At 42.0% G+C, this 26,200-nt stretch overlaps 1 protein-coding gene and 1 long non-coding RNA gene across 2 annotated transcripts in view; both read left to right on the top strand.

The window, feature by feature from the left end:
• The window catches only part of LOC306829464 (uncharacterized protein), a gene marked incomplete at its 3' end in the record, with an annotated part of 110,003 nt that overhangs the window by 65,147 nt on the left and 18,656 nt on the right, over positions 1-26,200 (top strand). The window lies entirely within an intron of this gene.
• On the top strand, positions 8,631-9,032 carry LOC306828974. The gene is made up of 2 exons (XR_013779819.1): positions 8,631-8,916; positions 8,950-9,032. It is a non-coding gene; the product is annotated as an uncharacterized lncRNA (long non-coding RNA).

Genomic DNA, 26,200 nt, shown 5'->3' with positions numbered 1-26,200 from the left:
AACTTTCACTCAGAAGCTAATGTACACATGTCTTACTGTTATGATCTGGGCCCTGATTCATACTCTTGCATAGTTTTTTAACTTCCTTATTACTAGTTCTGCATTAACTCTCTATATATTTTCACAAAATATATTTTCCTTCTTTCTTGTTCCCCAAGAAATTCTCAATTTAGACAGAAATGACTTCAAACGTCAACACATCATCTCTTTTCACTACAAGTTCTTTGACAGTGGAGCCAGCACAACTACCTCAACAAAAATCAGCACTCTGACAAATGTGACAAAACACTCACCCAGAATGCTGCAGAATTGAAGAAGCTTCAGGCTGAAAAAATTCTCCAAACTGATCCTGCCGACAACGCCATTAATGTAGTTTCTTAAGTCCCCTCCTTGACGATGATGTGTAGATGATGAAGAAATATCCGCTGACACTGACTTGCATGTAATATAAAACATTTATTTACAAGAACAGCATCAGTCCAGGTTAGTCATGTTCCTGGGAGAGTCACCAGCCAAATGTGATCCTCTCGAACAATGAAGAAGACCTTCTTATTTATACAGTTTTGGTCAAAACAACATCAAGACCTTTATGACTTCATTTAAGCTTTGATCCTTCAGGCTCCTACAGTCCTGCACCCCCTGTGGTTCCTCAGGACATATGGCCTCAAAGGTTACCATAGGTCACCATAAGGTGACTTCTTATCTCCCCCAATGTAGCCTAAGAGTCTGTTCTCACTTCTAAATTGTTTATCTTCTTCAGTCTTAAGGAATACCCTCATAAATAAACCCCTTTATTGTCTTTGATGTTAAATCAACCTCTAACTTTAACAACACCATTTGTCCCACAAAAGGCTCACATGCTTCAGCAGCACATTTACACTTCAAATACTTATTTATATTACATTGTCGTATGTAAAATACACTTCACTAGCAACACGCCCCGCTCATTTAAAGAGCATATTGCAGGTTAAAAAAAAGTTGAGATTGTCACGCCCTCCACCTCTGCCAGTGGTTAGTGGCAGTTCTCTTCCTCTTTCTCTTGTCTCTCTCTTTGCTCTTAGGAGGGCGTGCACTCGGCTGGTGGTGTGTTGACAATCAGGTGTGGCTAATCACTGATCAGCAGATGAGACGCAGCTGAGCAGAGTTAGTGGCTGCAGCAGTCTGCATTTAAGGAGCCTCCAGCCTGCTGTCCAGTGCCGGACCGTGTTTAGTCACCGTTAGTATTTCGACCTCTGCACATGCCTCGTTTCTACATCCTGTTGTTCTACTGCTAATTAACCTATTCTTGTGCAGTTGGATCCCCTGCAGCCACGGAGCTCGACTTCACTACAGCACGGAGCTACTCTGCTTACACCCCTGATTTGGCACGACGGATCATCGGCAGTTCGGATCACCACCAGCCTTGCTTCCCCCTCCTTGAGTATACCTCAGCTAGTGTTAGTTTTTAGTCCGTCAACTCGACTCGTGTTTTGAGTTCGTGGCTTTGCCTCTGCTTTGTGGGTAACTTAGTTTAACTCGTGTTAGCACGACGCTTTAATTTTATCTCCGGCTGTTAGTCGCTCTTTTGTTTTTCAGCAGTTAGCCTGTTTTTTCCTCGCCTGTTGTTTAGGGTTGAGCGTCCTCTGTTGTGGAATTTATTTTGTGTTTATAAATAAATTTATTATTTTGTACTTGGTTCTACGTGTTCTCTGTTCTGCGCTTGAGCCTCAACACCCTCCGTAACAGTACGGTCCGGCCAAGATGAGCTCAGCAGACAGAGACTCTGGGTCGGACACAGCCCGTGAGAGTAGCGCTATTCAACACGCATTGTCGAATCAAGGTACGCTTTTAGGTCAGCATGACACCGATATTCGCAGACTAATCGAACATAATGCTACACTTAATAACCAGGTCACACTGTTAACCACGCAGTGCAATCAGTTATCTGCACAGGTAGCACAACTGACCAATGCACTAGCTCAGTTAGCTCCGTCTAGCTCGGGCAGTTTGTTGGGTAATGTTCCGGTTAATGCGTCATCTCGTGAACCTAAAGCGTCGTTACCTGAACGTTATAGTGGAGATTTAGGTACCTGCAAGGCGTTTCTAACCCAGGTGTCGTTAGTCTTTACACTTCAGCCACAGTCCTACTCTTCCGATAGTGCTAAAATCGCCTTTTTAATCGGGTTATTGTCTGGAGAGGCTAGGGAGTGGGGAACCTCGGTCTGGGAGCAACAAGATCCCATCTGCAACTCCTACCCATCCTTCATCACAGAAATGAAGCGAGTGTTTGATCATCCAGTGAAGGGACGGGAGGCTAGCCACAGGTTAGCAGGCCTAAAACAAGGAGGACGGAGTGTTGCTGCCTACGCTGTGGAGTTCCGGACCTTAGCCGCAGGAAGTGGTTGGAATGATAAAGCCCTCCAAAGCATGTTCTACATTGGACTCTCCGACGAATTAAAGGACAAACTGGCCACGTTGGAGGAGAGCTCCAGCTTTAATCAGTTTGTGACCCTGGCGATCGACATCGATAACCGGATACGAGAGAGACGCCGTGAACGAGGGTCACGAGCTGAAACCAATCCAGCAGTCTTCTCCCCTCGTATGTTCCAGGCCTCGTCGCACTCTCTACCGGCCGACTCTGAACCCATGCAGCTGGGACGAGCATCGTTATCGGCACAGGAAAGACAGCACCGCCGGGAGACTAATGCTTGTCTTTACTGCGGGAAGAGCGGACATGTCCTGGCCACCTGCACCCAGCGGCTGGGAAAAGAACGGGCTCATCCGTAAGCGGGGAGGTACGGTTGAGCCAAGTCACATATTCTGCTCCTTCCCCACAACGTCTCCAGGTAACCGCATCTATTTGTCAACAATCCTGCACATCTGAGATTCTGGCCTTGATTGATTCCGGGGCTGAGGAGAACCTTATGGACCATCAGACCGCTCTTCGGTTGAAGATTCCTCTGGAACGCCTGGAGAGACCTTTCAAGGTTCGAGCCCTTAATGACCTCCCCTTCTCTGAAATTTCTCTGAAAACCAGTCCTGTTTCTCTCCTGCTGGCCGGAAATCACAGTGAAACCATTTCATTTTTTGTGATTGAGCATTCCTGCCCTCCGTTGGTTTTGGGATTTCCTTGGCTCCAGTGTCACAACCCCCACATTGACTGGAAGAGAAGAAGAATCATCTCCTGGGATCCTGCCTGCCACGCTTCCTGTCTCCAGTCAGCTCTAACCCCTGCCACGCCATCTGCAACCGCTGTTTTACCTACCATCAAATTGGATTTGGTTCCCCGTGAGTACCACGACTTGGCACCAGCGTTTAGCAAAGAGGATGCTCTCTCACTCCCCCCTCATCGACCATATGACTGTGCCATCAATCTCATTCCTGGGTCCACAATGCCCACCAGCCGCTTGTATAACCTGTCTAAGCCAGAACACACAGCTATGGAGGAGTACATCCGGACCTCCCTCGCTGCTGGGATCATTCGTCCATCATCTTCTCCAGTGGGGGCAGGTTTCTTTTTCGTGGCCAAGAAGGACAAGACTCTTCGCCCCTGCATTGACTTCCGGGGTCTTAATGACATCACGGTGAAGAATTCTTATCCTCTGCCGCTCATTAACTCCGCCTTCACTCCCCTTCACGGTGCATCCATCTTCACCAAACTGGACCTGCGCAACGCCTACCACCTCATACGCATCCGACAAGGGGACGAATGGAAGACGGCGTTTAACACCCCCCTGGGTCACTTCGAGTATCTGGTGATGCCGTTCGGGCTCACCAATGCACCTGCTGTTTTCCAGAACCTCATAAATGACGTTCTCAGAGACATGATTGGGCGGTTCGTCTTTGTCTACCTCGATGACATCCTCATCTACTCACGGAATGCAGTGGAACATACCCGTCATGTGCATCAGGTGCTGGAACGCCTTTTGAAGAATCGCCTCTTCGTTAAAGCGGAGAAATGCGAGTTCCATGCTGCTACTGTGGGATTCCTGGGCTACATCATCTCTGCTGGGGAGGTGAGCATGGATCCCCAGAAGGTATCTGCTGTACAGGACTGGCCAGTGCCTGTGAACCGCAAGCAGCTCCAACGGTTCCTCGGGTTTGCTAACTTCTACAGACGCTTCATCAGGAACTACAGCAAGGTTGCGGCACCCTTGACATCACTCACCTCCATCAAACTAGTTTTCCAGTGGACCCCTGAAGCTGATCGTGCCTTCCAGGACCTCAAGCGGAGGTTTGTGTCTGCTCCTATCCTGGTCCAGCCCGACCCTGCCCTACAGTTCATCGTTGAGGTTGATGCCTCTGATTCTGGCGTAGGAGCTGTCCTCTCCCAGCGTTCCACCGCCGACCAGAAGATACATCCGTGTGCCTTCTTTTCTCGACGTCTGTCACCAGCAGAGAGGAATTATGATGTCGGAAACCGGGAGTTATTGGCAGTTAAACTTGCTTTGGAAGAGTGGCGACATTGGTTGGAGGGCACGGAGAAGCCGTTTATTGTTTGGACCGACCATCGCAACCTGGAATATGTTTGCTCAGCCAGGAGACTCAACGCTCGCCAAGCTCGGTGGACATTATTCTTTGGTCGATTCAACTTCGCCCTCACTTACCGCCCTGGGTCCCGCAATGTCAAGCCTGACGCACTCTCTCGTCAGTTTTCAGTCCAGGAGGACTCAGGTGAACTGGAGCCCATTCTTCCCAGGGACCGTGTTGTGGCTGCCGTGACTTGGGACATTGAGGCCAAAGTCATCCGGGCCCTGCAGCAACATCCTGCTCCAGGTAACGTGCCCCCAAATCATCTGTTTGTTCATGACTCTGTCCGTCCTCAGGTGTTGTCATGGGGCCATGCCTCCAAGGTTTTCTGTCACCCTGGGGTGGCACGCACGGTGGAGGTTATCCGTCAGAGGTTTTGGTGGCCATCGTTGGAAAAAGACACTAGGGAGTTTGTGGCTGCATGTACCATCTGCGCCAGGAACAAGAACTCTTCTCAGCCCAGTTCCGGACTCCTGCAACCCCTGCCGGTACCTCATCGCCCTTGGTCACACATTGCTGTGGATTTCGTCACCGGACTTCCAAAATCTCAGGGTAAAACCACTATACTCACCATTGTGGACCGGTTTTCCAAGGCTGCACACTTTGTGGCATTAACCAAACTGCCCTCTGCTCATGAAACGTCGGAATTATTAACTAATCATGTGTTTCGTCTCCACGGCATCCCTACGGACATCGTTTCGGACCGTGGACCACGGTTCACTTCGGCAGTCTGGAAGGGGTTTTGCACAGCTTTGGGGGCCACCGTCAGTCTCTCGTCTGGGTTTCATCCGCAATCAAATGGTCAGACTGAACGGACTAACCAGTCGTTAGAAACATTCCTCCGGTGCATGACGGCGGAGAACCAGACCACCTGGAGTAGCCTGCTTCCTTGGGTTGAGTATGCGCACAATTCTCTGCCTAACTCATCTTCGGGATTATCTCCTTTCCAGTGCTCCCTGGGATACCAACCACCCATGTTCCCAGCCCAGGAGCGGGAGATCAACATTCCTTCGCTCAATTCCTTCATGAAGAGGTGTGAACGGATTTGGAGGCGGGCCAGGGCATCTTTATCGAAAGCCTCTCTGAGGATGAAGAGACAGGCAGATCGTCGTCGGATTCCCGCCCCTGCCTACATCCCAGGTCAGAAGGTCTGGCTCAAGGCCAAGGATTTACCCTTAAGGGTGGAGTCAAGGAAATTGGCACCACGGTTTGTCGGACCTTTCGAAGTAGATCGGATCATCAATCCCAGTGCGGTGCGTTTGAAGCTACCAGCGACCATGAGAATTCACCCTACCTTTCACGTCTCGCAGCTAAGACCTGTGAAGGAGAGTAACCTAGCCCCCCCGGTCCGTCCCCCACCTCCACCTAGGATGGTGGATAACGGGCCTGTTTACACCGTCCGTCGCATTCTGGATGCTCGGCGCCGTGGGCGGGGATTCCAGTATCTGGTGGACTGGGAGGGTTATGGCCCAGAGGAGAGGATGTGGGTTCCAAGACGCCACATCGTCGATGCTACACTCATCCGGGATTTCAATCGGGAGAATCCTGGTCGCTGCGCACGTGCTCCAGGAGGTGCACGTAGAGGGGGGGGTACTGTCACGCCCTCCACCTCTGCCAGTGGTTAGTGGCAGTTCTCTTCCTCTTTCTCTTGTCTCTCTCTTTGCTCTTAGGAGGGCGTGCACTCGGCTGGTGGTGTGTTGACAATCAGGTGTGGCTAATCACTGATCAGCAGATGAGACGCAGCTGAGCAGAGTTAGTGGCTGCAGCAGTCTGCATTTAAGGAGCCTCCAGCCTGCTGTCCAGTGCCGGACCGTGTTTAGTCACCGTTAGTATTTCGACCTCTGCACATGCCTCGTTTCTACATCCTGTTGTTCTACTGCTAATTAACCTATTCTTGTGCAGTTGGATCCCCTGCAGCCACGGAGCTCGACTTCACTACAGCACGGAGCTACTCTGCTTACACCCCTGATTTGGCACGACGGATCATCGGCAGTTCGGATCACCACCAGCCTTGCTTCCCCCTCCTTGAGTATACCTCAGCTAGTGTTAGTTTTTAGTCCGTCAACTCGACTCGTGTTTTGAGTTCGTGGCTTTGCCTCTGCTTTGTGGGTAACTTAGTTTAACTCGTGTTAGCACGACGCTTTAATTTTATCTCCGGCTGTTAGTCGCTCTTTTGTTTTTCAGCAGTTAGCCTGTTTTTTCCTCGCCTGTTGTTTAGGGTTGAGCGTCCTCTGTTGTGGAATTTATTTTGTGTTTATAAATAAATTTATTATTTTGTACTTGGTTCTACGTGTTCTCTGTTCTGCGCTTGAGCCTCAACACCCTCCGTAACAGAGATTAACACTTGATGTTGTCTGATAAGGGCTGTAGAATAAGTACATCAATTTTCTGTATATTCTTCAACACATAAGTGCTCTAATTTAGAGGAGAACGTGGCTGTTTTTAGCATCGCTGTTTAGAACTCGCTTTTTTTCAACAACGCGTCATATGACGTAACGTAAGGGAGTCGTGTTCTGTTACTCTGCTTTGATCGGCTTTATGTGTACGTGTATGAATGAATGAATGAAGCCTTTATTGCCCCTGGGGGAACTTGTCTTGCACCGAGAGCATGAAACACTTTACAAACAACATTTAGAAGGCAGCACAAAAGAATGAAAGCACAACAAACAGGCTAAAACATGATAAGAGGAGTAATGATGCGTGGTAGAGAGTGAGAACAGACAGGAGGCCTCCCTGCACCACACACTCTTCCGCTGTTGTGCATGTTTGTGTGGATTACGTTCAGACGTGCGCTGTGAACTCACGTCAGGAGCATCCTGCACCATACACTGTATTTTCTATAACAACGTGAGCACTGTTCATAAAAAATAAAGACATAGTGCTGCATTTGCACAGACTGTGTAATCGAGTTCTATGTCTCTCTGTCTCTCTCTCTCTCTCTCTCTCTCTCTCTCTCTCTCACGCACAGCGCGGCACTGTAATACGATTTGCCGTTTTTATGAGTAACTCCCATACAATGTAAAGGTGAATGATCGGGACTTGTACCTTCTACAAATAGTTTTTTAGTTGATTGAATGTGATTATAAACTTTACATATGCTGATGTGAACACAGCACTCGCCCATATATGGCGAGCTGACACCTGTCACTCAGCAGGACGCCTGCTCCGGGTCTCTCCTCACACCACAGCTTCTCTCCTGAGGCCGTTATTCCTCTAATCCTGCCTGTTTCTGCTCTCTATCACATCTAACAGGTTCAGAATAATAAGCCAGCACGCCATTATATGTAAAGGAATACATGTTTTCTTCCTCTTTATTGACAGGAGTGACACTCAGATCCATGATTTTACATGTTAAACAGACGGGGATTCAGCAGGACTCCCTTATGTTACGTCACAGCCGAATGTGGAAGTAAAGAGCAAAGACTAAAACGTCTCCAGGAGACCCTGTGGGTTATTCATTTCTGAATCTCTTTAAAAATTAGAGAGAGAGAGAGAGACATAGAACCCGATTACACAGCCTGTGCAAATGCAGCACTATGTCTTTTATTTTTTATTAACAGTGCTCATGTTGTTATAGAAAATACAGTAATGGTGTGAGGTTTCAGTTCTTTTCTCCCCCTCCCTCTTCTGGTTTTTCTTCCTCTGCAGGTATGTGAGTGGTAGGGGGTGTGGCTAAATGCAGGGGGTGTGACAGGGAGTGTGGCTGGCTCCTCCATACAGCAGACGAGACACACCTGACTTCAATCTCATCAACTCTTCCATAAAAGCCTGGCTTGCCCTCCACTACTCAACCAGATAATTCCGTATTACTCGGTAGTGGTCACGTTTGCTCTCAGCAAATTGTTTTTGTAGCCTCTCGTGGATTTTGTGTTTTTGGTTTTTGTGATTTTATGGACTGACTGTGTTTTTTCTTATCTCTAGTTTTCGCTGTGTGCCTCCTGCTTGAGTTCAACTCGTCGGTGTCCCCTGTCTTCCGGATCTTCCAGCCAGCTCCCTGCCCTCACTGCCTGCTCTCTTTTGTTTTTCCCCTTGGAACATTAAATATCTTTTTGTTAAAACTAATTTTGGGTTTTTGTCTCTGCATTTTGGGGTCCGCCAAACGAAAACGTAACAGTATGGTGCAGGATGCTCCTGATGTGAGGTAGTATTTAAGGTTTTTGTGGGTTATACAGGTTTGAAAGAGGCAAATAAACGCACAATATTTTAAAGTTATAGCAGATAAATCTAAATGTCACAAAAACAAAATGTGGCTCATAAGAAAAGCCTCTGTATTAAACAGCCTCTCTTTTCTTCCGTGAATCTTTCAAAGGACTTGTCAAACATTGCTCAGGACACGCGAGCTGCATCTTCTGTGGCTCAGGCGCAACACTCTGGCCACTTTCACATCAGACCGCCGTCCAGTGCTGTGTAAGATCAGACCGCCGTCCAGTGCTGTGTAAGATCAGACCAAACGAAGTGGTGAGGTCCTTTCCAAGCATCCCACAAAGCAGCAGCAGCAGGTTTTAGCACCAGAGAGGACGAGCTGGGAAAGAGAGAGAGACATGAGAAAAAGGAAATATAATATAATGTTGGTGAAAACAGGGAAATACCTATTAAAAGACATAAAATCTTCATTAATGATTATAGATGCAAAATAAAAAACATTAATATGTAATTTTGTGAGAAACGTGATCTTTATGACTTCTTTTATTGAGCCTGTATGTCTCCTCCTAACCACCATCACAAGCAGCCTGTTTTTATAGTTAAGTTATAACACCATTTATTAATAAGCATCATTAAATGTACAACATGATCAACTTGTGACTGTTGAATTAGTGTGTGTGTGTGTGTGTGTGTGTGTGTGTGTGTGTGTGTGTAAACTCATGCTGAATATTTGGCAGGTTTAAGCAGCATGATGCTTGGTTAATATTATATTACACCACCGCTGATTGTTTGTGTTCACGTTTCTGTCAGTCTCTTAAATCAGACAGAAGTTAAATCAGAGCTTACTTTAGTTTGATCCTGATATCTAGAGAAATATTCTCCCTCATTATACAGTATTATAAATATCAGGCTGCATGGTGACATGTTAATGTCTGTATAACACACTCTTTACACAGACTGTAAACATGTACACATCAGTAATTATCCAGGACAGATTTATAGTATTTAACTTTGTTTTTGTCCTTTTTTAAAAACCTTATCAGACCTATTTATTATTTACTGAAACATAACTGTACAGTCAATGAACAGCATCTATGAGCTGATTTTAATTATTTTCTTGGTTTTAAATACAATTTCACTCACAAAAACGATATAACAAACTTTATTACTTACTGTAAAAACTGCAAAGCTCCCTTAGAGTCCACAGGTCCGTGACATTAGTTTACTGCTGAAAAAACAGCTTTCACCAGCTCAAAAAAGACGAAAAAACTGAACAGAAAAGCTTCATGGCGTCCCGGCTTCACTTCTCGACGTAACTGCTTATTTACAAAGAGCGCTACGCAAGATCCACGGCTGTCAATCATCGCCATGTATGACGTCAAATCCCGTTTTTTAACCTCAAATAACTTATTTAAAACAAACTTCACAGAAAAATAAGATTATACAGTATTATAAATATCAGGCTGCATGGTGACATGTTAATCTCTGTATAACACACTCTTTACACAGACTGTAAACATGTACACATCAGTAATTATACAGATTTATAGTATTTAGCTTTGTTTTTGTCCTTGATACTTTTTTTTAAAACCTTACCAGAGTTTAGTTCTTAGCAGAGTTTAGGTCTGGAAAAAAATGATGTGACGAGTATTTTAACTTAACAGTTTGACCCAAGTCCCGTCTGTTATCATTGAGGAGGCGGGGTTTATGACCTATACTGCAGCCAGTCAGTAGGGGGAGCTCTAACAATAAAAGCTTCACTTCACAGGGGACCTTGGCCCGTCCATTATTTTTACAGTCTATGCTGGAAACCAGCTCTTTGAGAGCGCTCTGTTTTGGGGTGTGTCCCCCTGGAGTTGCAAAGACCTCCCCCTCCCCTATGCCCCTCTCGTGTGCCTAAGCGAGTTCGGGTCATAGTCAGCTTGAGATTCCCCAGTTTCTCAAGCAGGCCATCTTCACCAACAGTCCCAAGGAACCTAAGAGAGCTCAGGAGCTCCCAGAAAAAGGAGAGGTTAGAATATAAAGATAGAGACAAGCAGTAATAAGATATGAAAGCTGGGAGAGAGAGAGGGGGGGAGAGATCAGAGATCCTGGTGCCAGTTCCCCCGGTAGTCTAGGCCTATAGCAGCATAACTATGAGCTGGTCCTAAGCCAGCCCTAACTATAAGATTTATCAAAAAGAAAAGTTTGAAGTCTATTCTTAAAAGTACCTAGTGTGTCTGCCTCCCGGACCCCGACTGGTAGACGATTCCAAAGGAGCCTGATAACTAAAGGCTCTACCTCCCATAGTACTTTTAGAGACTATAGGCACCACGAGCAGGCCTGCATTCTGGGAACGTCATGTTCTTGATGGATAGTACGGTACAATTAACTCTTTAAGATAGGATGGTGCCTGACCGTTTAGAGCTTTGTAGGTGAGCAGAAGGATTTTAAATTCTATTCTAGATTTTATAGGGAGCCAATGGAGAGAAGCCAATACAGGAGTCATGTGGTCCCTTTTCCTCGTTCTAGTAAGAACACGAGCTGCAGCGTTTTGGACGAGTTGGAGGGTCTTTAGAGATTTACCATAGCACCCTGCTAAAATAGAATTACAAAACTTTCCCCCCCAAGGTGATCCGGCCCGCGGGAAGTGAGTTTTGATGAAATATAAAGTACAAGTGGGTCGCAAACCCAGACCCGTCGGGCGACGATGCGTAATGCTACCTCTCAGCCGATTTGTGATATAGATAAAATCTATGTTAAATATCGATGGTGATATAGATAAAATCTATATTAAATATCGATGGTGATATAGATAAAATCTATATTAAATATCGATGGTGATATAGATAAAATCTATATTAAATATCGATTGCGATATAGATAACAGATACTGAAGCCATCGAACACGCACGTCTGTCAGTTATACTTACACACGTCACATGCTAAAGTTTTGTTGTCAGTGGGCAAACATCAGAATCAGCGTTATTGACCAAGTATGTTGTCCACCACCAAAGTAATTTAAAGTATGCATTTCCACACACACACACACACACACGCACGCCTATAAGCACACTTTACCATGTTGCTGTCCGTGGTGCTGAAAGTTGGTAAACTGTATAAAGCACTTTTCAGCACCTGGTGGTTGCTCAGCTTCCTCCATGTGTTCATCCATGTTACATTTTATTTAATGCATTGACTTCATGTTATTGATTGATCATTGTGTTGAGAGAGAGAGAGAGAGAGAGAGATAGGCTATTTTTATTACATGGTTGTAGTTAATATTTGATTTTCATTGTCCAAGTAAGTATTTATTTTTTAACAACATATATGCACATTTTAACAAACAACTAACCAAACAAGACAACATAAACATAACAAAAACAAAACAATTTTCCTACTCCCCATTTATCTTCTGTCCTACCCTCTCCCCTACATCTTCTTGAAAACCCTGAGAACACATTACTAGAACCATAAAACAAACCCCAATATGATGACTCCTTTAATCTTCCTCCTTCTTTTCCCACTCTTCATCCTTCTTCCCCTCCTCCTCAACACCTACGGGTTTTACCATTTGAACAATACCCCCCTTGACCTGGATGTGGATTGGGAAGGGTAGCGTTTTGAGCTGAACTGATAGTTCATCCCACATCTCTGTTTTTATCAGAGGCATCTCTTCACTCTCCAGCAGGAGATGGAGCCAGCCAGGTTTGCCCTCCACTTCTCCAGCCCCCAGGCAGTTAATGTCATCGGTGCAGGTTTCAGGTAACATGAGTCAAACTGCTGCAGACAGTGATTGGTGCAATAATGAAATCATCATTCTTATGGCTCGCTATTAAAACAAAAAACAAAAAAAACCCCCCAACCATTCACAGTTATTTTTTCAGACTGAATTTAGACTGCCTTACCAATTTTAAACGATAAATGTCGTTTACACATCCCTCCTTGAATTTCAATTGTACACAAATCTTAAAATGTACAGTTTTTTGTTTGAATCTCTGCATTTATATTTGCACTTTAGAACTTACCTGTAAATGTGACTAGTTTAAGATAGCAGATTAGGTCAGAAAAGAACAAGCAGGAACACCAGTTTACTGTGCTGCAGACCTCGTCTGTTTTCTAACTAAAGTCATCAAACAAGCAGGTGAAATGGGACATGAGCAAAGAGCAGAGCAGTGTAGTGTTAGCTACATTTTCTCCTATTCAAATCAACAGCTAGCTGAGAGACTTCATAAAAACATACCTGCAGTGTAGTGTACTGGGTAGACTGGGCATTAAACCCATAGACACCATCGTTCCCCTTTAAGTGACTTATAGTCAACATGGACCCAACAGCCACGGGCAAGATGGCGACCTCTCTCCATAATGTGACCTTCATCCTGGAGCTGTCCTTCAATGATAAGATAAAACAGAATTACGTTTTAAATGGGGTTGATCTAGTTTGCATAGAAAACAACAACAACACTTTTTTTTGAATGTAAATCCTCCACAACGATAGAATAAATGAGTTAGCTAAAACAGGCCAAACATTCACATTATAAAATAACTACAATAAGTTCAAACATAAATGAAAGAGTGCTGCTAAGAATGTGTCCAGTGCATTCTCATCAATAATTTCTGTTTTACTTAAAGAAATCTTTGGACATTTACTGTCTATCTCTGAAAGGAGGATTATAACTTTCATTATTACAGGTGCTTTTATTCTATTTCCCTCCAATGCTGAAGCCATGTATGCTGCTAACACACTCTAAACAATAAGACAAAGACACAGGCTGAGAGAGAGAAGGTAGAGAGACAGACAGATTGAGCTTACTAACTCTCTATTACTCTACTTACTGCCTCGAGCACACTTTCTCTCACCTTGTCCCTCCCCACATTAACAGCTTTGATGTTGGATACCTGAAGATAAGAATTTTTTTGTAATTGAACATTGACAATGCACAGATCTATGTATCAACACATTTGTGTGCATGTTGTACTGACCTCTACCACCTTCCTGTTCAAAGAGAAGAGGCCTTGCAGCCCCCTCACTTCTCTTATTGCCCTCTCTGGACTCAGAGCAGGCGCTGACCCTGTATACGCAGTTCCTCTGTGATATGCAGAGGAGCACTTTTGAAAAGGCGTGTGTCACTGGTGATTGAAACAGCATATGGAGGAGCGGACCCATGGAGTCTGTATCCCCGAAGGATATACCCTTACCCCAACTGAAACTTTAAAGTCACAGGTTCAAATAGGGTGGTCTTTGTAACCGTCTGTCCATCTGTGAACACAACAACCCTATTAACTTTTTTTAATGAGGGTAGCACCTCCTCTCCCTCAAAACTCCACTTCACGGCCCTCTCCTCAGTTTTTTCTTCCAGAAAAGAAATGTGAAGCGGGGGGGGGGTTGAAGTAGCATGGGTGATGCTGGTCACACACTTGGCCTATTTTCATCTAAAAGAAAAAAAAAAGCAAATACATTTTGTTAAAAAGGATACGCTCAAATACATACTGTAGTATTACCAATAATAATAAAAGTTGCAATCATTTATAATGTCATTTTAATTATCTATAATTATCTTTGTACATTAAATATATACAGAACCATTAAAATGATATCAAAAACAAAATTCAGAAAATAATGAACACAATTAATTATAATTAATAATATTTTATAATGTTATTATTTTAACATATATAATACTATTATTTAACCAATCTCTTTTTTTATCTACCATTTAGTAACTTCCTCCTGACTGATTGACGGCAGCCTCACAGCCCCTCCCTGGGGAACACAGCCTGTATGTGACCGACTCTTTGTTCATGTACCAGCTTGTCCATGGATTTCCACATTTACTCGTTCATAATACAATCCTCTCTGTTATATAACATTTGGCAATTAATATAAATAGTTAATAAATTGAGCTGTTAGGAAGACTATATTGAACTGTTATAAAATCTCGATTGAACCAACATTTGATTGAAGTCAAAACACTGGCAACTTGCTCAATTTTAGTTTAGTTCAAACTTTGTTTTCTTGGATTTTTCTCAACATCTAAATATTACATGTCTTAAGCTGTATTATATTCTTCACAATGAATATACAATAATATATACACATCAGACAGTAAGCTAACATTTCTAGCATAAAGGCTATAATTAGAAAATGTTGTCCTTACCATTGTTCCTGTCTTGAAGGATGATCAAAGACTGACAGGTGCCTTTCAGCAGTTGAGAGCAGGACAGACCGTTTGTACATGATTGGCTAAAGTTTATGTTGCTATGTGAAAATTGTTTGTCCAGACAATGAAAGTAGCCAATCAGAACACTATCTGAAAACCCATTATACATCAAAGCACATTTTTAGTGTTTGATGTTACCCACTCCACCGGACACACACACAACTGTTAAAAACTTCACACAACAGTTGGGCTCCCAGTCAAAGTTATGAGGCTTTGAAGGAGGTTGAACACTTTAACATTTCTCCATTCATTTGAATTGAGACTGTAGGAGAAGGGCTGTTACCATAGTAACATACATAAGTTAAGTGTTGGAGAATAGTAAACAATCAACACAATACTTTAGGAGACTGAGAGTGTAGAAGAAGAAGGTCTAATACTATTAGCAGTGTGACAGAGGAGAAGAAGAAGGTATAATACTATTAGCAGTGTGACAGAGAAGAAGAAGGTATAATACTATTAGCAGTGTGACAGAGAAGAAGGTCTAATACTATTAGCAGTGTGACAGAGAAGAAGAAGGTATAATACTATTAGCAGTGTGACAGAGAAGAAGGTCTAATACTATTAGCAGTGTGACAGAGAAGAAGAAGAAGGTCTAATACTATTAGCAGTGTGACAGAGAAGAAGGTCTAATACTATTAGCAGTGTGACAGAGAAGAAGAAGAAGGTATAATACTATTAGCAGTGTGACAGAGAAGAAGAAGAAGGTATAATACTATTAGCAGTGTGACAGAGAAGAAGAAGAAGGTCTAATACTATTAGCAGTGTGACAGAGAAGAAGAAGAAGGTATAATACTATTAGCAGTGTGACAGAGAAGAAGAAGAAGGTATAATACTATTAGCAGTGTGACAGAGGAGGAGAAGGTATAATACTATTAGCAGTGTGACAGAGAAGAAGAAGAAGGTCTAATACTATTAGCAGTGTGACAGAGGAGAAGAAGAAGGTCTAATACTATTAGCAGTGTGACAGAGGAGAAGAAGAAGGTATAATACTATTAGCAGTGTGACAGAGAAGAAGAAGAAGGTATAATACTATTAGCAGTGTGACAGAGGAGAAGAAGGTATAATACTATTAGCAGTGTGACAGAGAAGAAGAAGAAGGTATAATACTATTAGCAGTGTGACAGAGGAGAAGAAGAAGGTCTAATACTATTAGCAGTGTGACAGAGAAGAAGGTATAATACTATTAGCAGTGTGACAGAGGAGAAGAAGAAGGTCTAATACTATTAGCAGTGTGACAGAGAAGAAGAAGGTATAATACTATTAGCAGTGTGACAGAGAAGAAGAAGGTATAATACTATTAGCAGTGTGACAGAGAAGAAGAAGGTATAATACTATTAGCAGTGTGACAGAGAAGAAGAAGAAGGTCTAATACTATTAGCAGTGTGACAGAGAAGAAGGTCTAATACTATTAGCAGTGTGACAGAGAAGAAGAAGAAGGTATAATACTATTAGCAGTGTGACAGAGAAGAAGAAGAAGGTATAATACTATTAGCAGTGTGACAGAGAAGAAGAAGAAGGTCTAATACTATTAGCAGTGTGACAGAGAAGAAGAAGAAGGTATAATACTATTAGCAGTGTGACAGAGAAGAAGAAGAAGGTATAATACTATTAGCAGTGTGACAGAGGAGGAGAAGGTATAATACTATTAGCAGTGTGACAGAGAAGAAGAAGAAGGTCTAATACTATTAGCAGTGTGACAGAGGAGAAGAAGAAGGTCTAATACTATTAGCAGTGTGACAGAGGAGAAGAAGAAGGTATAATACTATTAGCAGTGTGACAGAGAAGAAGAAGAAGGTATAATACTATTAGCAGTGTGACAGAGGAGAAGAAGGTATAATACTATTAGCAGTGTGACAGAGAAGAAGAAGAAGGTATAATACTATTAGCAGTGTGACAGAGGAGAAGAAGAAGGTCTAATACTATTAGCAGTGTGACAGAGAAGAAGGTATAATACTATTAGCAGTGTGACAGAGGAGAAGAAGAAGGTCTAATACTATTAGCAGTGTGACAGAGAAGAAGAAGGTATAATACTATTAGCAGTGTGACAGAGAAGAAGAAGGTATAATACTATTAGCAGTGTGACAGAGAAGAAGAAGGTATAATACTATTAGCAGTGTGACAGAGAAGAAGAAGAAGGTATAATACTATTAGCAGTGTGACAGAGGAGAAGAAGAAGGTATAATACTATTAGCAGTGTGACAGAGAAGAAGAAGAAGGTATAATACTATTAGCAGTGTGACAGAGAAGAAGGTCTAATACTATTAGCAGTGTGACAGAGGAGAAGGTCTAATACTATTAGCAGTGTGACAGAGAAGAAGAAGAAGGTATAATACTATTAGCAGTGTGACAGAGGAGAAGAAGAAGGTCTAATACTATTAGCAGTGTGACAGAAGAAGAAGAAGGTATAATACTATTAGCAGTGTGACAGAGAAGAAGGTATAATACTATTAGCAGTGTGACAGAGAAGAAGAAGGTCTAATACTATTAGCAGTGTGACAGAGAAGAAGAAGGTATAATACTATTAGCAGTGTGACAGAGAAGAAGAAGGTATAATACTATTAGCAGTGTGACAGAAGAAGAAGAAGGTATAATACTATTAGCAGTGTGACAGAAGAAGAAGAAGGTATAATACTATTAGCAGTGTGACAGAGGAGAAGAAGGTCTAATACTATTAGCAGTGTGACAGAGGAGAAGAAGGTATAATACTATTAGCAGTGTGACAGAGAAGAAGAAGGTATAATACTATTAGCAGTGTGACAGAGAAGAAGAAGGTCTAATACTTTTAGCAGTGTGACAGAGAAGAAGAAGGTCTAATACTATTAGCAGTGTGACAGAGAAGAAGAAGAAGGTATAATACTATTAGCAGTGTGACAGAGAAGAAGAAGAAGGTATAATACTATTAGCAGTGTGACAGAGGAGAAGAAGGTATAATACTATTAGCAGTGTGACAGAGAAGAAGAAGAAGGTATAATACTATTAGCAGTGTGACAGAGAAGAAGAAGGTCTAATACTATTAGCAGTGTGACAGAGGAGAAGAAGAAGGTATAATACTATTAGCAGTGTGACAGAGGAGAAGAAGAAGGTATAATACTATTAGCAGTGTGACAGAGGAGAAGAAGAAGGTCTAATACTATTAGCAGTGTGACAGAGAAGAAGAAGGTATAATACTATTAGCAGTGTGACAGAGAAGAAGGTATAATACTATTAGCAGTGTGACAGAGAAGAAGGTATAATACTATTAGCAGTGTGACAGAGGAGAAGAAGGTCTAATACTATTAGCAGTGTGACAGAGGAGAAGAAGAAGGTATAATACTATTAGCAGTGTGACAGAGGAGAAGAAGGTCTAATACTATTAGCAGTGTGACAGAGGAGAAGAAGAAGGTATAATACTATTAGCAGTGTGACAGAGAAGAAGAAGGTATAATACTATTAGCAGTGTGACAGAGGAGAAGAATGTATAATGATTGTAAGAAACATCCTCCAATACTGCTGCAGTGTTATTTACTACATTACAATATCAAGTTCAATTTTAATCAAACACTGTACATCTCAGTTTGACAATATCCTGTCCTGTAAATAACAATGACCTGAAATGTACAAGAACAGTCCCTAAGTAAAGTTAGTGAGTTTCTTTTCAGTTCCAATATGAAGAAAATACAGTAAAGCAGAAATGACTTGACAATATTTTATTATACACACAAGATCTATTATAAAAACCTTTCTGAATTCTAAATCACACAAAATGATCTGAACAATAAATGAACACAAAGAGAAATACACAGTAGTATATACAAGGTTTGTAGCTATAAACATATTTACAATAGTGGGGCAAAAAGCAGTCACTGTTTCTTTTCTGCAGCCCATCTGTCCCTTTCAGTGTCGTGAAAGCCAGACTGATGTCATTTCTTTAACCATGCCCTGTGCCCTGTACATGGAGAACACTCTGGAGGGGCAGTAAATGGACTTTCCGGGAAGGATGTATGTATATGAGGGCTGCTCGGACCCTGTTTTAGTGGCTGGTGACAGAACCTGCACAGACGACCTGTCGACAGCTGCAATGATGACTTCCTGTTTGCCCTCTGCTCTGCCACCTTTCTCCATTCTGCCCCCCCCCCCCCCCCCCCCCCCCCCCTCTGTTTGGCAGCATCCAGCTCCCACTCAAAAAACAGAGAGGCAGCAAAGTCCTCAAAGGACATCCTGGGGTTCTTAAGGCCTTCATGTTCATAGGTCTTAAAAACCTTCGTTGAACAGTAAAAGCACTAAACAACTGGGCACTGATAAAAGACATGAACTGAAGAGCCATCCCCAACATATCTGGACTTTGGCTGACCACAGGCTGAACAGTTCCTGCTCATCTTTTTCTGATGCTGTTCTTGATGTTGCTGCTGTTTTTCCAGTTTTACTCGCCCATTACCTCCTGGCGGTCTGACACATCGCCTCCATGTTGAAAAACCAGAGTGAGAGCATTGGTTCTCACCTGGTCCTGTTTTTGAGGAGGGGACTTGTCCTGAAGGGAGGGATTTTTTTTTATCCTCATGGTCTTGTCAGGGGGGTCCTGGCGAAGATGGCCTGACGGACCCTTCCTGAAGGACACTGTTGCCCTTCCTGGAAAGAAGTCAACTGTCTTCTTCATTGTCTCCTGTGCACAGCAGAACACAATGTATATTTGTTATATTAATCAAAGTGTAATCAAGCTGTTATATCAACAGTGTTACTGATGTATATAAAATAACCTGCATTTTTAATGACGAGGAAATAACACTTACACACCAGATAATTATATGATAACCAGTAATTATTTGATGTGATACCTTATAAGTGTTTTTTTTTCATGGCAATTCAATTGAATCTTTCATGTAAGCTATGGTGTGTGTGTGTGTGTGTGTGTGTGTGAGAGAGAGAGAGAAAGAGAGAGAGAGAGAGAGAGAGAGAGAGTCAGTAAGTGAGTGAGTGAGTGGGGGGATGGGTGCTATTGTTTTTTGTTGATTTTCTCTCTATTTAAACCCTTTGAGTTATATTATTGTTGTATAAAAAACAAAATATTAACCTGACACAATGATTATATGAATTAAAAAAACCGTGAAAGGTTCAAACAAAAAGGATTTTTTTGTCACTATCAGCAGGAGAGAAATTGTTTTATTACAGTCATCAATAATCAATAAAATAACATTAATATTACAGTTAACAAGCTATTTTCATCAGTGTAAAATAACATGAACGTTACTGATGTTGTACCACCTTGCTACCTTAGCAAAAATAAATCATAGTTCGTATTTTGTCAACACAACTCAACTCAAATAAACTACCATTAAACAGGTTTTACGATATTAATGAGGATTGTTAATGAAGTCGATGAAAAAACAAGCCAGACTTCCGTTTGAGTAGTTGGATATATGTTATTAAAGTTGTGAAAAAGGTGACGATAAACTGTTGATACAGAGTTCTCTTCACTTTGTGATGAAGACCCTGTGCTGACTGTCGGACTGTCACTCAAACCTGAAGAAACGGGGTCTCCTTACCTTTACCAAACGGGTGAAACAGCGCCCCCCAAATCTCCATAGTGGCCAAAAGTATATTACATCCGTAGTGATAAGAACTACCATAGAGAATGAATGGTAAAAGTTAAGGAAATTAAGGACTAGAGGTGTGAGGACAGTCATTAAACAGTCAATGCAGGGATGCAGACTGGGCCATTAAAGTGCTCAGCAACATAAAGGAGCAGTGATTAGCATTAAGAGAGCCGGCCCTCCTCACCAGTCTGTCCAGGCGTGCTGCGTCCCTCTTCTTGCAGCTTCCTCCCCAGCACGCCACTGCGTAGAAGAGGACACTGGACTACACAGACCACGGAGTTTCCCACAGAATGACGCGTGAAGGACGCGCTTGGGGTGGACGAGCGCAACTCGCAGCTGGACATTTAGTGCAATCAATGTCATTCTAACCATAGTTTTGACTTTATTTCATTTGTTTTGTGAAAATGTTGAATATATGTTTGTAAATAGTTTAAAATGATGCTCTAATGCGCACAATGCAGAGTGAGTTAGGGTGCGTGTTTGTGTGAAACAGAGAGAGGGGGAAAGAGAGACTATCAGGCTGTGTGTGACACAGTCCCCTGAGAGTATTAAATATAAACTCTGGAGCATGTTTTGACATTGATCTCACACAATTAACCGATTAACCCTTTACACTGCTTCATTATTGTATAAAAACAGATATTAAGCCTCTGATAGGCTCAAGCCAGTTTCTTCACAAAGTTATAATGTGTTTCGCAACATTTCACAACATAAGAACCAGGTAACAGGAGAAAATAAACATTCCTTATAATATTGTTTAAATCTTACTTTGAACGTGATAGTTTGTGTAAGTCTTAGTTTTTTGTTTCCCATTCAGCAAGATAAGACACTCTGAAGTACCTGACCTGACTACATTTTTCAAACACAGATGGCATCCAAAACCAAAAAACATCGTCCCATGGCGGATTGTGAGTGGTGAATTTAAACACTTGCTTGTTACAGATTGAAAAGTGTCCACTCCAGAATCTGGGCCAAATGTCTTTGTTTGGTGGAGCACAGGTCTGCGTGTGTGGATTTCACAAGATGGTAAAGCCATTAAAGAAAAACTTGAATACTTACATTGTGATAACATCAAAAACAAGTAAGAAACAAATAAGGAGTTGAGTTAAAAAAAAACATTTATTACATCAATAATATGAAATAAAACATTTAAACTATAACAGTATTAAACTCTACATACATACACCTTTAAATAATTGTTGAGCATGACTTTGTTTTTTGTTTTTCAGACACCTCCCACACAGACTGACAAAATCTCAGCTGCGGTCGGCCCAGCTGCTGCAGTTTCTTCAGGTGTTGCTGTTGCCCTCTGCTTCTCCAGTGTAACCTAAATTGAGCCTTGCAATGGTACTAAGTACAATTACTTGATTAAAAAAAATCTGTTCAAAACCAGAAGAATGTGTAAACAGATAAATCATGTTTCCCAAATCTGAATAACTTCATTTTTACATTTCATCCTTATCTAGTTCAACAAACCACGGTTTGGTGGCACACTCAGCTCAGGAATCAAGCCTAACCTTAATCTTTCCAGGAAATCTCAGGTATGATTTGATTGAAGATCAACTATCTGTACTGTCTATATTTGTTTGCACTCCTTTGACTCTTCTTGTCCTATGTTTCCTTTTACTTTATTTTATTCACATTTAAAATTAAATTCCAGCCTATTCTGTTGTTTTATAACAATTTTTTTTAATTACACATTTAAATGTCTGCAGTTTATTTCTGTATGATACTTAACTACAGGATTACATTTTTCTCCTCCCAGCTCCCTTCTAGCACTGCTATAACTTCACCTATGGCCTCCTCAAACATATCAATCAATCAATCAATCTTTATTTATATAGCGTCAATTCATAACAGGCGTTATCTTGAGACACTTTACAAAAGCAGGTAAAGGACCTTACTGTTTGTCTGTTAACATTAACAAAAGAGCAGGTACCAAGACCATGCTCATTGTTATGTTTACATAAAGCAGGTAAAGGACCTTACTGATGGATATATTACAAGAGCCCAGCTTAATCCATCATAGCGTGGCAAGAAAAAACTTCCTTTTAACAGGCAGAAATCTTCAGCAGACCCGGATCATGATGAACAGCCATCTGCTAAACTGTGCTGGGCAATACCATAGCAATAGGCTCTACAACAAATCCCCTTATGCATACAGCTCCAAAGATCTCTCATACAGCCTCTACCAGTCCCTATGTTACCCATACTGTGTCCACCCCAGAGGCCTTTATTAGGACCACGTCTCCATTCTCTCCCCCCCCTTCTTCTTCGACCTCAGTGACGGCCACCAAGCCTCATACTACTGCACCTACCTCACAATCAGCTGGCTCTGTATGTTTTTTTAGTTTTATATTTACTTACTTAACCCTGTAAGACCCAAATATAGAAAAACCTAAAAAAAAAAATATTTGACCTTTCAGATGTTGTTTTAGGAGGCATTTGATGCAGAAATTAAAGAGTTTTTAAAAAAAAAATGTTTATGTACGTTTTTAGAGAAATGTTGTAATATTGCAACATTGGGCTTAGTTGGGAGCAGAATTTCTGTTGTCTGAACAATTCAGAACAACTAAGGGTTCATTTGCAGGGTTGCTTCCTTTGCCCCCTAACAGTATAACATTAATAATAATCACACATTAGTCATATTTTTATGAAGTCATTTATTAAAAACAATAAAAATATGAAAAATATTAAACAAGATAAAACTCTTTAAAAACGTTTTTCCCCCCTCTTTTTTTCTTTTCTTGACATTGGTCATGAAGACTTTCATTGGTGGTGAAAGTCCCAAAAACAGTCCCTGTCGTCTGTAAAGCAAAGGCGAACATCACACTTTCTGCATTGTGTGTTGGTGTATCCTTTATTGCAGTGTCTGCAGCGTCCTCTCCCTGTCTTCCTTGGGAAATGGGCAACTAGATCGTTGCGTACATCCAATGGGAGGTGTGCACATCTCTTGGATGGCCTCTTCTGAGCATTCAGAGGGCTTCCTGATGTCACTGTCTGTGTTGCTGGGCTCCCTTTGCCTGAAGATGGCCGTCCTCTCTTTGGAGTTTGAAGTGTTGCGTTTACCAGGATGAGAGAGGATGCTAGCTGTGCCTGAAACTGTCTCCTGTTCATCGTCTCTCTTTGCTAGACATCTTGAACGCTTTACAGTCCCGCTTGTAGAGCAGCCAGGCATTGACCACAGCGAGGATGATGGTGTGCCAGAAGATGTACATGTACCAGCGACGGGATTTGATGGGGAACTTATATTTGGCTGTAAATGAGTCCAACAAATCCACACCTCCCATGTACTTGTTGTAGGCACCAACAATGTAAGGCCTCTCAACTTCAACGTAGGTTCTGTTGGCTTTTTCCCAGCGTTGAATCTTCTGCACAGGTTCAGGTCCAGCAAAGGATGACACAAGTGTGACGGCCCTGCTGTCATACCATTTGACAGCACAGATGTTGTGATTCCCCTCCACTCTGATGTCATAGCTTCCTCTCCCCTTTTTCTTCAAGCTCTTCTCGTCTTCAAGGTTACAGTTGGGTAGGCGCACCTGCCTGGCTGTTCCCACGTAATGAATTCCCCGATCAAGGAGCTTCACTAATAATGGAACAATGGAATAAAATATAAATTAATTAACATGTGTATATATATATGTTTTATATATTGTAGTACATAACCTGAAGGAATAGAATAGGGTGGTGGACTAGGTGTTCAGGGTAGAAATGTTTTCGAGGCAGACAATACTGTCTGCCTGGTAAGTCGCTTTGGACAAAAGCGTCTGCTAAATACCCTGAATGTAAATGTGAATGTAAATGTGAATGTAAATGGGTTAATGGCTCCAATTATCATACTAAAAGGAAAACATGCATACCCCCACTTACATCCACACCCCACATTCAGGAACATTCCTTTCCCCAGAACTGAATTGTCTGTTGATATCCTCTTTGTGGACGAAGTCATGGAATTTTAGGTCAGGCTGATCAAATTAACTACATTTTTTAGAAATAAAACTTTTAAATCAGTCAAACTTGACCATAACACAACAGAAGGGTAGAATGTATAATATCCATGTATAAAGAAAATACTCTCTTTCAGGCAGTGGTGTAGTGGAGGGAATACAACCTGTTTGAGCCCACTGCAACAAGCCAGCTATTTTGACTACCACATTCACCCAGTATTGTATAATTGCAACAATTATATAACAAGCTCTAAATGAAATTTGATGCATCTATTCCACAATAACTACATATGTACATGCTCTAGACATTGTAATAACAACCAAAAAAAATATAAAAGACATATTACTTACTTGAATCTGATGAATCCAGTCCAATGAAACAAATAGTTGTTGTTCGAAGGAAACCTTGAGAGGTTGTGTGAGTTCATGGCCAGAAGGTGTGACTTGTAAACAAATGTAAGATCCAATAGCATTGTGAGACTGAACAATAGGACCCAATGACTATGTAAATGTGGTAAAAAATAAGATAAAATATAACAGATTGTTTTTTAGGATGGTTAAAGGTGACGTTGTAATTTTACAACAAGGGGTGTTACAGGGTTAATTATTCATTCATTTTTTTAAAAACTTGACAGACAGCAACATTAATTGTAACATTATTTTCTGTTCTCTTTGTGTCTTTTTCACTTTAAATCAGGATGGATCTACCTCAGTTGCCCTAGCAGGACCTCTGCCTGCAGTCGCACCGAGTTCCAGTCAAAGTTGAGTACCCAAAAAGTTAAAAAAGACATTGTGGAGAAACCAGCGTTTACGGGAAGACTTGAAACTGTGGTATGAACCACCTAGCCCGTCTCTGATCTACCACCAGGTACCCACTCCAGACTGCTTTTTCTGCCTCCGAATTCCGCTATGGATGCCTTATCACCTGTGGAAAATCTAAGTGTTCTGCCCTAAGTGCAGAGGGCACCTCACAGGAGAGAGTGTCCACAAGAGGGCACGTCAGGTCCTTGACGTTGACAGGAACTACCTGATGATTACAGAGTCCCTTAGATGCAGCAACACTAGTTGCAAGGCATCCTACATTTCTTCAGGGAACAGCATTTTAGATCAGCTTGATCTTCCTCACCGGTCAGAGTTCTGCATCATCTTGACACACAAGTAAGCTGTTGTTTAAACACATTTCATCTGATCTGTGTATGATATTGTCTAAAAAGACTAACTAACCTATATCTTTAACTTTCATTTACTGTTATTTACTGTCACTGTCCTTTGATGTATAGTACGTTTGAATTTCCTTTTTTTGTGATATCTGCACATACTGTAGGTATGCATGTAACATACGTGTCATTCGCCTACTGAGGAAACGGACATTGGGGAAAAGCTCTCTTGCCAAACAACTCCGGGAAAATCATAGTGATGAGTGGATGCAGCACCAGGTATTTTGGCAAGTGTGCAGATCTTATGGCACATCCTTGCCTCCTCCCTGTGGTCTGTCAAGAGCCTCCAGAGCCTGTAGCTGTACCTACACAGAGATGGCTCATGACTGTGTATGCGAAGGACATCATGACCAGGATGGATCATATCAAGGCCACAAATACATCTGTTTTTGGGTCTATTTTGAAAATGGACTCAACCAAGAAGGTAATATCTCAAATTACTAAACATAATGTAAATTAATACAATTAGATACATATCTACCACAGCAGAGGTGCAAGTTCACCAACCTTTTTTATTTTGGCGTGTATTTTACAGATCACCAAGAAGCTGAAGGGCCCCATGTGAACACAAGCTTCTCTCACTGTGTTGACACTTTGTGATTAGAAGGCTGTGG

Source organism: Symphodus melops, assembly GCF_947650265.1.
Source record: "Symphodus melops genome assembly, chromosome: 9".
NCBI classification, from domain to species: domain Eukaryota; kingdom Metazoa; phylum Chordata; class Actinopteri; order Labriformes; family Labridae; genus Symphodus; species Symphodus melops.
Note: the sequence above shows the minus strand (reverse complement) of the source record. Positions and strands in the feature narration are given on the sequence as shown.